The sequence below is a fragment of the Haliotis rubra genome, unplaced genomic scaffold, assembly GCF_003918875.1.
Source record: "Haliotis rubra isolate DU_JTF1 unplaced genomic scaffold, ASM391887v1 Scf125, whole genome shotgun sequence".
Lineage (NCBI taxonomy): Eukaryota > Metazoa > Mollusca > Gastropoda > Lepetellida > Haliotidae > Haliotis > Haliotis rubra.
In genome coordinates, this window is record NW_025765170.1 from 1,395,247 (window position 1) to 1,409,002 (window position 13,756).

General features: G+C 41.6%; 1 protein-coding gene across 1 annotated transcript in view; it reads left to right on the top strand.

Moving 5' to 3' along the window:
- The window catches only part of LOC124266361 (probable G-protein coupled receptor CG31760), a 259,647-nt gene that overhangs the window by 190,037 nt on the left and 55,854 nt on the right, over positions 1–13,756 (top strand). The window lies entirely within an intron of this gene.

Below are 13,756 nucleotides of genomic sequence, written 5' to 3' on the forward strand. Positions count from 1 at the left end.
ACGACCAGGCGTACGATGACGCGCAATCAACGACGTCGGAGAGTCTGACCACTGGGTCCGTTAGTTTACGTGAAAGACATTTCTTTGCAGACATGTATTTCGTTACAAGTACACTGGCACTGTCCCTTAATAAGCTGGTGGGATACGGTAGTCGTCGATGAAAATCCCTGTTGTTGGTGTTGGTGTTGCTTGTGGTGTTGGTGGTGGTGGTGTTCGGTGCATGCATTCCGTTTTGATTTCACACTCGTTCATATGTAGCATATAGCTCCAGACATGTGCATAAACATGTATTGGAAAAACTAATCAAAACTCCAACCAAAAACCGCCGCCTTATACTTTTTCTAATGATATAAATTGGATATTTTGCCAAATGTCGCTGCAGTGCTTTTGTATATGACTGCTTACACCAAACTGACAAATAGAATTGTATCTTTAAGTATGTGGTGTACTATATTATTCCATTCACTCAGTCGTGACGAAATAAAAATTTGACGAAACCCCCCCCCAAAAGTACCAATATTTATACTTTTAAAATTCTCTCAAACACTAACGTTATTGTGAAGTGGATCTTTTCCCCTTCGAAATCTTAATATGAATTGTGGATCTAAACCGAGGATAAACATCATGAAAAACACTAAGAGACGCAACCAACCAAATGGAATACTTGATGTGATTTGCAAGAAATAACGCAAAATCGGGAGGAATTGCTTCAAACGATTTGCATAAAAGGCCAGATATCCAAACCCATATCAGTGCCACTATAAACAATCTTCGGTCGTGGAGAGTTCCGAAAAACACCACTCTTGATCGCTTTAATGAGATTTCACGGTGCCACGCCTAAGTGAAAATGACAGATGGCGAACCGTATCAATGCGGGAATCCGATACTTCGCAGCGTGACTTTTAATAGTGACGTTATAAACTACGAGAAAGACCGACCCTGCAGTTGTCGCCCACCCGTGACAACCACTCACCAAGACATACAGATTGAAGCACCCTTCTCCTGCAAATGCTTCCAGTCAGCAACTGTCCAGCCTGTGTCTATGGCAACAGATGCATATTTGAGAAGTCGGATCGACGCCGGTCACGCAACTCAGAATCCGTGTGAGACGCCAAGCCAGAACGGCAATTCTGATCGCAGAACATCAGCGTCAACGTTTCCATCACTTGCGTCATTAATTACAAATTTTGAAACAGCCATCTTTATTGTAGGACAACGTTTACGTCCTCGCCAATCAGATAGCAGGATACGTGTCTACTGACGTTGAGGTGACGTAACGTCGCGCCATGTTTTTCGGGGTAACAATGTTTTCTTCTTTATATTTAGAGGTGGTGGCGTAATGATCTGCGGAGGAAAGGCTACAGGTAGAAATTAAAAATGAGTTCTGGATTTAGATTTTAAATGCTACGAGAAACCATCATACACTTTGCAAACGGATTGTTTGACGTTACAGCAACGGAATGGTCCTGAAGTGACGGTACATCGGGATAAAGCAGACTACGTATCGATATAGCTGCGCACGAATGGGACATTATTAATGTGTACTCTGACCTGTAAGATGTCTTGATCTGCCTCCAATCGAAAATGTCTGGGATGAAACGTGCCGACGTTAACGACGTCTTCCAAAAACGCCATCAACATTGCAGGAACTCCGGCGTTTCCGTCAGCTATCTTCATGCGTACCAATGTCCGCTAGCGAACCTACAGAAATTGTACATTATTCTCTGTGGGGTTTTAGTATGATTTTGCTACAGCTAAATTTGAATTCATTTTTTTTTCATCAAAATTTGGAATTACAATTTTATGGATATATTAGATTCTACAAAGTGTTTTTAATTTTTGGGTTGGGTATTTTGGTGCATAACGTAAATAGCACTTTTCGATTCTTGGTGTCTAACTATTTAATATGAGATGGTAGTAGCATTTTAGCTCGGATTGATGTGTGATGTTGGCTACTTTTTACTTTTATGAAAGGAGCCACACAATGTGTTGACCTTCAACGTACACCCATCATGGATGGATTTATTCGTTTTGAGTAAAACCTGACACGAATTATTTTCAAGCCTTTTCGTGAATTTAATATGTTTTTAAACGAAAAAAAGTATTTTCATAAAAAGAGGGGCGTCTTCTTTGAAAGTTCGATCGAAATTTAAACTTGGACATCGACTGTGACAAAGTCCTGATATACCATATTATATTTAAGGACGTAGTCAATTTAAGCGAGACATATCGGAGCTGAAAATCTAAACTATTTACGTAGGTGTGTTCAAACGAAACATCTGGAGAAGATAACGTGTCCGCCTTCAGACCCGACATTGTTTGAGTGTCAGTCCTGAGCCGTCATGGAGACGGCGATGCCGTCATCTGGGTTGGTCAAAATAAGTAATAAAGACCAGATGACCATTGGAATGATCAGAAAATTGTACATAGTGGACGATTTGCGAGAGTCTGAAGATCCCATTAAGTCTTATTTAGGCCAGTTTGATACGATGTAATTAGGTGTGGCAGCTTTAGATATTTCTTTGGCGCTTTATCGGGCAACTCGCTAAATAATTGAGTTAAGGTATAGAGTATATCTCACGTAGACGCCACTTAATACATCTGCTCTCGAGGTACAGAGCCGTGGTTGTGTAACGGTGATATGACGAGACATTGCGACGATGTCGTCTATTGTCGTTACTGACGCGCGCAAGAGGTCGGTATTTTGTTTTTCTATAGCTAGTTAGGTCATATAGATAGCTATGGCGTCTCCGATACTGTATGTAATAGCTATCGGGTCAGTTCTAAAGTAAAACGAGCCAGCTGTAACCTATCTTATTGAACCAGAAGCATATGTGTCCTGCGTTGACGGCAACTTCATTTTACACTGTATGGATATGGAGCGATTAGCACTAGGCAAATTGGAGACTGAGGATAAGGTGGTGGTGGTGGAGAAATTGGGTTTAACGTCGTGCTTGAGAATATTTCGCTCATATGACGACATGCATGCGTGTGTATGTGTATGTGAGGCTGCTTGTACTAGCCCAGACTGAAGCTGGTTTTATAGTGCTAGCCCACTGAGATACCATGCCGCAGTGAAGCATGAAAACGCCACTCAGACACATTATACTGACTCCGAGCCGACCAGTCCTTGTTGTACCCATTAATGCCGAGCGCCAGGCAGGGACCAACAAGTACCATATTTTAACGTCTTTTGGTATGACGCGGTCGGGGATCGAACCCGCGACCTTCCGCACTCCGGGCGGACGCTCTAACCACTACACCACGGAGGCGGTCCCTGAGGATAAGGTACCTCGTTGGCGTGATGAATAGCAGGGAAGACTTGTCTGTAAATCGGGATTGTGTGTTATTGGTGATGAACCACTAGTGTGAATGGTATATGTGGTGTGATCGTGTCTAGAATCTGTATTAGTTTACAACTTTCAGCTGTAGCTTGAACTCCTCATATAACAATGATAATTTCGGTGAGTCGGTTAAACGCTCGTTTGAACAGTACTTCAACTTGATGTCGAAGGTTACACCGAAGTTACGCCCGAAGTGATGGAGCCAGAGCTTGACTATGCTGTTGAACGTTTGTAAAACCTACGGTGATAATCTGGAAAAATGTAACAGGGATTCCAACCCATGTTCACAGGTGTCTGGTCGCAGATCTAAAGAATATTATCAGACTGGGTCATCAAACCTGACTATAACCCCAGTACCCCACCTTGAGTCATCAGAGTAGGTTTTCTGTTGCCTGGATGGCGTTTTTAATCTCAGCTTATAACTTATTTCTATTCAAAGAGTCAATATAATTCACTAATTCATTTCAGCACATCTTGTCACGGCTTCTAGTTGAATTGGGTCGATGAATTAGAATTAATTCACTGACGGAAATCTAATTTGTGTCAAGGTAATACTTTCGAAGATCAATTTCATGCTCACAGCTGTATTAAATCCGCAGAAATTTTTTACCCAAGTTGCGTAAGACAACTAATGTATTTTTAAATAGCTAAATTAGACACTGAAATACACTTTGCTGAATTATAAATCAAACAAACAGAACAGACGGAGTGTTACCATGTTATTAGGAAAGTAGTATACTAGTATGTTCTGTGGCCTTGACTTGTGTTGACCTACATCTGTCACGGATGCTGCGATCCCAGGTGTCGGGAAATGTTGTTCGTGTTATAATTAAGCCTCAGATTTAGATTGATCAAATTTAGCTGCATTAATTGAGAGACCAGCCTGATATTGTTCCGTAATTGCCGATGGTTCACATATTAGCTCGTTTTTGTTTGTCGAGATTTCTCTGTACGTGAAGGTTAAAGCATTTTTTTCTGAAACAACTTAAGCAGCTTATACCCAATCAACACGATGTTATTGACAGTCATTTTATGGATTCGCTGTGCAGAATGGTGTCCATTGGCCATGCAAGGATCCGATGATTTTGTGTTTGAATCCCAGTTCACCATGGTTATGTCTCAAGGTGGCTTGTGACTTTTCTCCAACGAAGTTGACTGTCGTAATGTTTTATTTCTTTGCTATTTTGTTGTTTGACGCCGCTCGCAATACTTCAGCTAAATAGTCTGCAAATAATAGATTCTGGACCAGACAATCCAGTGACTGACATCATGAGTATCGATCTACGAAAGTCGCTTGCCGCAAGAGGCAACTAACGGATCCTGTGGTCAGGCTCGCTGACTTGGTTGACATGTCATCGTATCCCAATTGCGTAGATCGATGCTCATGCTGTTCATCACTGGATTGTCTGGTCCAGACTCGATTATTTACAGACCGCTGCCATATAGCTTGAATATTTCTGAGTGCGGCATAAAACTAAACCCCCTCACTGGCATTCTGTGTAAAGCGGTGTTAAAATCAATTCACTCTTGTATCAAAATAACAAACTATATTATTTTCATTCGTAACAGCTATAGAAATTGTTCACCTCTTTGCGTCCGAATTATTCTGAGGACACCCGACTGTACTGAATTAGTTGCGACAACACAACAACAGTATTATTCGTCACCACTCGCCTATTTCCGTAACCTATCCCGCCTCTCCTTAAATTTTCTGTTCGAAAGCACGCCATCAGAGTGCGAGAATGACGATATTTTTCGTTTACTTTGGTTAGACAATTCCTCTTTAAACTTTTCAAGGGAATAGTTTGTATCTAATTATATAGATGTCTTATATGACTGTTTTACGATATTGAATAAACGTAATTGTAAATTTTGCTGTGTTATATTTAGAAAATATACCAACCAAAGTTGACTAGTTTCGTTTCCTGTCCGCGCGAAGACAGAACCAAGTTGATCAAATGGAACGAGAAGACGCCATTCGGCTTGTCTCGGAATGATCCGAGTGATCACGATTGCCAACAGCCTGTTCCCTTAACGAATTCTACAAGCCTGGCGGGTGTGTGAGTGTCAATATTATGAGCTGCCCAAATGACACTTCCATTGCTTACCCTCAGTGTGTGCTGAGAGTCTGACACCGACGATCATGCGCGCCGCCTATCGGTTATTGGCTGTCGTGTCTGAAACAATCTTCAGACTTGTGACAAGTGGACTGCAATGAGGTGTGTGATAGCCACGATATAGACCCAGACTCGCTCCCAGTAAGATCGACAAGTGTCTCTGGGTTTAAATGCATGTCACGCCCCGTCAAGTTACGTTGAAGCTGAACTGTCTAACGGTACATTCCTCATGTAAGGCGAGCCCAAAGGAGGCGCATCCATGACAGTAAATCTGGAATGTGTCAGAGCACAGGGTGAACAGTTGAAGAAACGATAGTGTCTGAAAGGTTCCTGATGCCACAATTTCATGACTGAGGCAATCTGAACCCACAACAATATCGTGCCTTCTTCAGAGGGAGTGAGGCTGTTTTGTGCCGCTTTTAGCAATATTCCAGCCATATCAAGACGGGGACACCAGAAATGGGCTTCAAATACTGTACCCTTGTGGGGAATCGAACCCGGACCTTCAACATAACGAGCCAACGCTTTAACAACTAGGCTTCCCCACCGCCCCGCGTTCTTCAAAACCCCCTGCGGGCCCGACCGGTTGATATTCTGAACGTTCAAAACCTTCACACGTGTTTGAAATTTTCATGAAGAAAGATCCTAGAAAATAGCATAATGAGGCCTGACGGAATTCACCAGAATTCCAATACGCGCCAAGAAAATATGCGAATTTTATGTCCTTAAAAAACACGCTTCTTTTAATGTCACTTACTGTCGTAAAATAATCAATTTGTTGTGACCGAGGGGACCCAGACATAATGTTATGGCTTTATGTTATATTGCCATATGGAAATATATTCCATCGAACACATTACGACTTCAGATGTGGAATGCGTTTCAAGTCGTATGGAGGTGATTATTGAATATACACTGCTCAAAGAAGAAAAGGGTCACTCGTGAAGACCCGTGAAGGTCCGGGTTAGAATGTTGATCTTCAGTAACCCATGCTGGTCGTAAGAGGCAACTAACGGGATCGGGTGGTTAGGCTCGCTGACTTGGTTCACACATGTCATAGGTTCCCAACTGCACAGACCAATGCTCATGCTGTTGATAACTGGATTGTCTGGTCCAGACGCGATTATTTACAGACCTCCGCCATATAGCTGGAATATTGCTGGGTGCGGCGTAAAACTAATCTCACTCACTCGCTCACTTCATATTACCATTGGTCTGAATGCATCGGTGTTTAAGCATGTTTGAATAGTATATCAAAAGTCGAGGTGTGTGTTTGTAGGAGTATGCGGAGTGTTAGTGAGTGAGTGAGTGGGTGAGTGAGTGTTTTCTGTGACTCTTAAATAACGGCTTGCCTAGACTTCAAGAATTCCAAGTCAATACCATCGTATCTCTATACACTACACGCCAAAAGAAACGTTACCCTCCTTCCTTAATGACGGAGGTACCTATCTTCAGCTGGCGTTGTGATACGTGGACGTCCACTTCTTGGTCTGTCTACGGTGACCCCAGTCTGTCTGAAGCCCTGAATAATCCGAGGGCATTGGCAACACCATCGTATGTCGACTCCATCTGCACCATCCCAATGGCTCTTTCTCTCCATTCAGGTGTTAATCGTGGCATATTTCTCGTACTTGTGTATCAGATCACGTCTTCTAGACTCTCTTCATACCCTATAGAATCATTCTACATGTGAAATGGATGCAAATACTGCCTGAATATTGCTTCGTTTTGGCGATTGATATTGCAATGTGAAAACAAAAAATAGAAAAATGTTACTTTGCAAGCAAAAATGTTAACAAACATAATTGTAGATGTTCCTAAACATTTTTCACTATATCAAAGACACGTTTTACTTGTTTTCACTAATGAAAATCAGCAGAAAATGTTTTAAAATACTGAAATCACAGGAATGATTATTTTACAATTTTACACACTATACAACGGTTGTTTCTTGTTTTAATAGTTGAAAAATGGTAACTTTAAATGGTTTATCATTGTCCCAAAGCAGGATTTTATCTCAACCTTTCTTTTGGACATCAAAATCACTGTGATTGGTTAATTTCGGCATGGACGAATATAGGACAATTTAACTCTTCTGAAAAAGATGCATTTCACCTAAATATGAATGCATTTGAGAATGCTTTTTCGTGATTTGCATAAAGCTGTGTTGTTAAGCTTTCTTGTAAACTAAAACCTTCTAGCATATCTTTGACAGTTTTTCAATAATTCATAAAGGTAGGAGGGTAACGTTTCTTTTGGCGTCTAGTGTATGTCCATTGTTGTCCCAGCGTCTGTCCATTGTTGCCTTTAACAACATCTATACTGTAGGAGAGAGCTATCAAAGTTACGCAGTATTTTGCTATTAAACGGAAACAAATTCTAAGCGGGGTAATAGGGACTCGTACCTATGGTCATCGGATCCTTGTATGGCTATGGGACGCAATTCCCTCAACGAATCCATATCCTGGTGGTCAGTGTCAGAGGTTTCCTATTCCGTTTCGAGAATTTACATTTTTCGCTTCTAGAATGACAGAAAAAAAATAACAACAGTGACCCGATTGAATAGTGGATGGCGGTCACGGCCCTTAAATAGGTCACGTAAGGTCAAGGCCACGAGTCAGTTCTTGACGTTGTTAGCATAGGTCGCGATTCCGATCACTGAGATTAAGTAGCACATTTCATAATTCGCTGCGATTCTTACGAGAAATATTGAAAAAGAGAATTACTTGAATACCCTGTTAACATTCTCTTGTAATAACACCATCTCATGTTGATCTTACTTCCAAGACGAAAGTAACAGTGCTTGAAAATACACAACAGTGCACGATTCTAAACGTACATCATGACTAATTGTGTTTCGTATCTGATGTAACTGATTATCTGGATTATGTCTTGTTGACCTAACTGGCTCTAACTACCTCTAACAAACCTAACTCTAATGGAGGTTCTATTTTTCAAACACAGTGTATCCAATGAACAATATTTTATCAAAAAATTAGAATTTCTTCCTCGCAATTTTGTCAAAAGCATTAGTTCGTCAACTCTGTTTATCTGCATGCCTGGCGGGTGTAATTAACCCTTATCGCATGACTGCTGAAGAAATGCAATACAATAAAACCAACATTCACATTGAAATAAGATACATGATCGTTATTTTCTTTTTCTCCGTCGGTTAACCGAAGGTTGCCATTAGCGTCACGATAACAATAATGGACATTTATTCTGTTACAAAGAAAAAAAGAAAGAACATTATCATGACAGTGCCACATTTCTGATTCTCTGGTTGCCATGACAAACTTCCAATGGTGACATAAGTCTTCTTGGGTGTTTGAAGCTTCTGGACCATAATGTGTCGTTTGTAGCACGCATAATCAGAAGTTCTCACCCCTACCCAGGTTGTTATCTGTCGTAATGAGATTTTAATCAGCAACATGTGTCATTCAGTCGATATGTTTTGCTAACTCGCCAATAATGACTTTGATCCTATGATGGACGACTTCCAGGTCAACAGATGTTGAAATACACATTTGTTATTCCTGACTGTGAATGGTTAATCTTCCACTAACAATAATATGTTTCATACGAGAGGGATAGTCTCGTCCTTCAAGAACCGATGTTCCAGGATGTGACATGAGGGTGTTACGATCTTTGGGGTCATTTTTATGCTGACTTTGCCAATATTCTTCAGGGACGGGTGTCTTTTTTAAATGTGTTTTGAAAAATGCTGCATATAAAGGAATTTGACCCTGGCTTTCACATCCTACAAAGCCGTACACTTGACACGCTGTGGGTTCTTAAACAACGATGAGTGAGTGACTTTAGTTTTACGCCGCACTCAGCAATATTCCAGCTAGATGGCGGCGGTCTGTAAATAATCGAGTCTGGACCAGACAATCCAGTGATCAACACCATGAGCATTGATCTACGATGATATGTGTCAACCAAGTCAGCGAGCCTGACCACCCGATCCCTCCCGATCCCCGCCTCTTACGACAAGCTTGGGTTACAATTCTAACACGGATCTTCACGAATATCTTAAACAATGGGATTTGGACTACAAGAAATTCTTCAGTTCCCTTTCAGAGTGAGTGAGTTAAGTTTATTGCTGCTTTGAGCAGTATTCCCATCTTGCGACGTGTCTGTTTTGCATGGGAGGAAGATCCGGAGGTATGCAGGTCTCACGAGAACCTTTTAAAGAAGGATATCTGGAAGCGTTAGCTCATTACAATGTCGAAGACCCACCAGCCCACATATCCCCTATCACCCAAAAGATGTCTCGAACCTCCATGTTGTTTTTTCAGCCAACCTCTCTCATCGTAACGACACTGGTGAAGATCCGGGTTAGAACTGATCTTCATTAACCCATGCTTGTCTTAGGCGACTAACGGCATCGGGTGGTCAGACTCTCTGACTTGGTTGACACATGGCATCGTATCCAATTTGCGTAGATGCTGTTGATCACTGGATTTTCTGGTCCAGACTCGATTATTTACAGACCGCCGCCATATAGCTGGAAGATTGCTGAGTGCGGCGTAAAACTTAACTCACTCACTCACTCACTCATTGTAACGACCTTATAGCCAATGAGGAATTGTCCTTCGTTTGCGTCATTGATTAAGGAACTGCGAACATCTTTTGAAACAACCACTTATGGTCTTTTCGTGCTATTTTGAAGCAGTGACACTTGTTTTCTTGTGTTGCCTAGCAAGAACCTCGTAGCTCGTTAAGGGCTTCCTGCACAGTATTCCAGTGATATGATGTGTCTGTTTAATATGGGAGTAAGGCCCGGAGGTATACGTCTCAGGTCCCCTTTCAAAGACAGGTATCTGACTCGATGGATCATTACACTGTCCAAGACGCACTGATTCACACTCTCTCCCCTATCACCAATAAAACGCGGTTCGAACCTACCACGCCATGGTACCATGGTGCCAATGATTGACGGTACGTAAACGCTGAATTGTAAGCCATACATGCTTGGACCTTATGTTGATTAAAATGTTAAGGACGTTCTATTGATTTCTCTTCAGTTAAATTCATTTTTTCAGAGAGTGATTGATACTCCACAAATAGCCCAAGTCTAAATTTACTTACGCTTAGCCAAGCAACAATCATGGTTTTTAAAAGGCTTAAAGGAACTCCTCAGATGTAACTAATACAGTTTCGTGACTTATTGGAAAAGTAATTTGAATATTTTTAACTTTTCTACACATTGAAGTGCTTGGGGGATTGTTGTAGCAGTTGAATGTTTTATGACATCTAAAATATGAGGCGTTGGAGGTAGGCTTGGTATGTCTCGGATTGTATGTATGTATGTGCGTGCGTGCGTGCGTGTATGTGTGTGTACCCGCGTGGGGAATCGGACCTGGGTCTTTAGCGTGACGAGCGAATGCTTTAACCACTCGGCTACCCCACCGCCCCTGTATCAAGGAGGAAGGCCAAATGTTATGCAGGTATTAGACGTTTACTTATTTGTAGGGAATCGAACCCGGGCCTTTGGCGTGACGAGCGAACGCCTTAACCATTAGGCTACCCACCGCCTACAGACTATAATAAGTTCACAATAAAATAATACGTTTAATACATTTCGGACTTTTAGATGGATGCATACATCGAGGGGGAGAGAGCAGAGAACGAGGGGGACAGGATCCAGTAATCTGGGCTAGAATAACATAACGCATAACCATTCACTGGAGTGGAATTTGCCGTATCATAAATGGTTTTTTTATCATAACTTTTAAATGTTCAACCAAAATTCGAAACTTCAAAAGCGAAATTTTAAATGGTTTTCTTTTCGAAGGGCTAATTTTAGAATATATGTGTAAACCATATTTTCTTGTCAGTATGCATCATCTATTTCTTATCAAAATAGTCGATATTTTCTCAGCCGCCATGTTCTATTGATGATTAAAGACCAAAGATGTCTGGAGGGAAAAGTGACAAATAAAGCAGGTTTATTGGCAAGAAGAAAAAGAGGTTAAAATCAGTTATTTCAAACGCAATTACACTTTGAAATATGCTAATGGACGTGCGGTTTTCTAGATGGACAGGAAGCTTGTCTGTTTTGAAATTTAAAAAATTGTAATATGACTGCGAAGTTTGTGTGGGAAAACTTTATTTGATATGTGATCCAAATGTTTGATGGATCAAACGTAAGAGTGTTGGGGTAGATCAAAGATCTTTGGCGACCTGTGGTGACAGAAGTTACGATAAACGAACACTGACAAACCTCGCGGGCGAACGAGACTGAGTTAAAAAGATTTCTAAAATACAAGGTAATTGCTTGCTCAGATAAGTGACCCTTAACAAAGGTCGGCATTAGAGCCAGGCCAACCCATGACTGATGGGGTATTTAGCTGGAGAAAACAGACTCATGTTAAATGTCATAGAAATCAAAGGAAGCTACTTTGCGGTTACAACCGGAAGCTGGCTTCTGTGATTACAAAACTCCACTCATCTGGTTCTCTCAAATACATGTTCAAAAGCGATAGCCTCCCTTTGGAGCCTTAAACTCAGCAGCGGATGTCAAATATACATTTTTCCTTATCGGTACATTCTGACGGAAGGTTTTCCCTCTTGAGAAAGTGTCTTTATTGACGGAGTAAAACTACTGGGGATAAGAGCTGATCTGAAGGCGACTGCGGTGAACAACAGCGCGGAATGCCGAGCAGCGGAGCAGTTTCAGATGGTTTCTTTCGCGGTTGGTCATGTCTATCTGCACGCATCGTTTGTGTTCGCTCGCTCACTCCCGTAGTTCCGATTGTTAGCCCTCCCGAAACAGCGGCGCTTCAATATTCTTGATTGTCTGGTGTTTCGGAAGGAAAACAATTACATTATTATCACTGTTATGTTTGTAAGAGCATGAAAATTGGCAGCGTCTCTATCAAAGAAATTTTGATTCAATAAACGCCAAAGTGGCCATAAAATTACTTTATGTACTTCTAACCAAAGCTATTTCGGCATTGGCAGCAGCAAGTATTCTTGCTGAAACCTGGCGGCAATGACGATGCAACTAGTTTCTACGTCCATATCGGGACCGGCAGAAATCAAGTATTTGTTTCCTTGAACCAAACCCTTGATACACATAATTTGAAGAACGCCGTATTTCATAATGATAGCATTCTCATTTCAGACATGTATAATTTAAGTGCCCAGTTTGATCGACCCCGTCCATGCATGTAGTTTGGCAAATAATGATGACTTTCCTAAATGGAACTGCAAGATTGTCGTTTCGTAACTCTTTGATCAAGGTCTGTGATCGGCAAAAAATAACTTCAAACAAGTGACATAAATGTTACATATGGACCCATCACTGGACGCTGGAGCAAAAACTTGTCCTTTTCATCGAAGTCCCTGCCTGGAGATAACGGTATTTGCATCCCCAACGAACACACACGTGTCAGTGGTGGAAGTGACATTTTAAATGCCTTGATTTTTTTTCATTCAGAAATTCAACAATGTTTATAACCATGGTCGTTTGTTGGATCTTCATAAAGGGTTGTTTTCTCAACAGTGAGTGAGCACGCTTTTAGCAATATTCCTGCAATATCACGGCGGGGGACACCAGAAATGGGCTTCACACGCTGTACCCATGTGGGGAATCGAACCCGGGTCATCGGCGTGACGAGCGAACGCCTTAACCACTAGGCTACCCCACCGCCCCTCATCACCCTGGAAGGGAAATCCTGCCATGCGTTTGGATCATCTTACGACTTACTCAGAATCCGCGAAACGTCAACCGCGAGTTTTACACGAAACCTGTAAACGCGAGTTTGGTAAAGTGATTAAAGTAATATCATTGTTGATGTCATATCAGGGGATGGTTGGGTAGCCTAGTGGTTAAAGCGTTCGCTCGTCATGCCGAAGACCCGGGGTTCGATTCCCCACATGGGTACAATGTATGAAGCCTAAACTCATCCATTATGTGATACCAGGGCCTACTTGCACAAAACGATCTTAGTGGTACGACTGACGTAAGACCTCGTCAAAATATGGGGGTTGTGATAACTGTTGAAGAAAAATCACTTTGAGCAATTGGCCCTCTATTAATGGGTACCAAATACAAAGCTAACAAAATATTCACCCATGTTTGTTGATGGCTAAAATGAAATAAACAGGAAGTGGTCTATTATAGTGTTTCAGTACGGTATCACACATGTCGTTAGGGGACACTGTTTTACGCTGTCATAAGGCGATTGTTTTCAGCAAAGCCTTTTGACAACGTTTGCAGTTCTGGAGCCGAGAATGTATATACTTTTTTCCCAGACATTATATTTGTATATCGCCTTCTCCCAC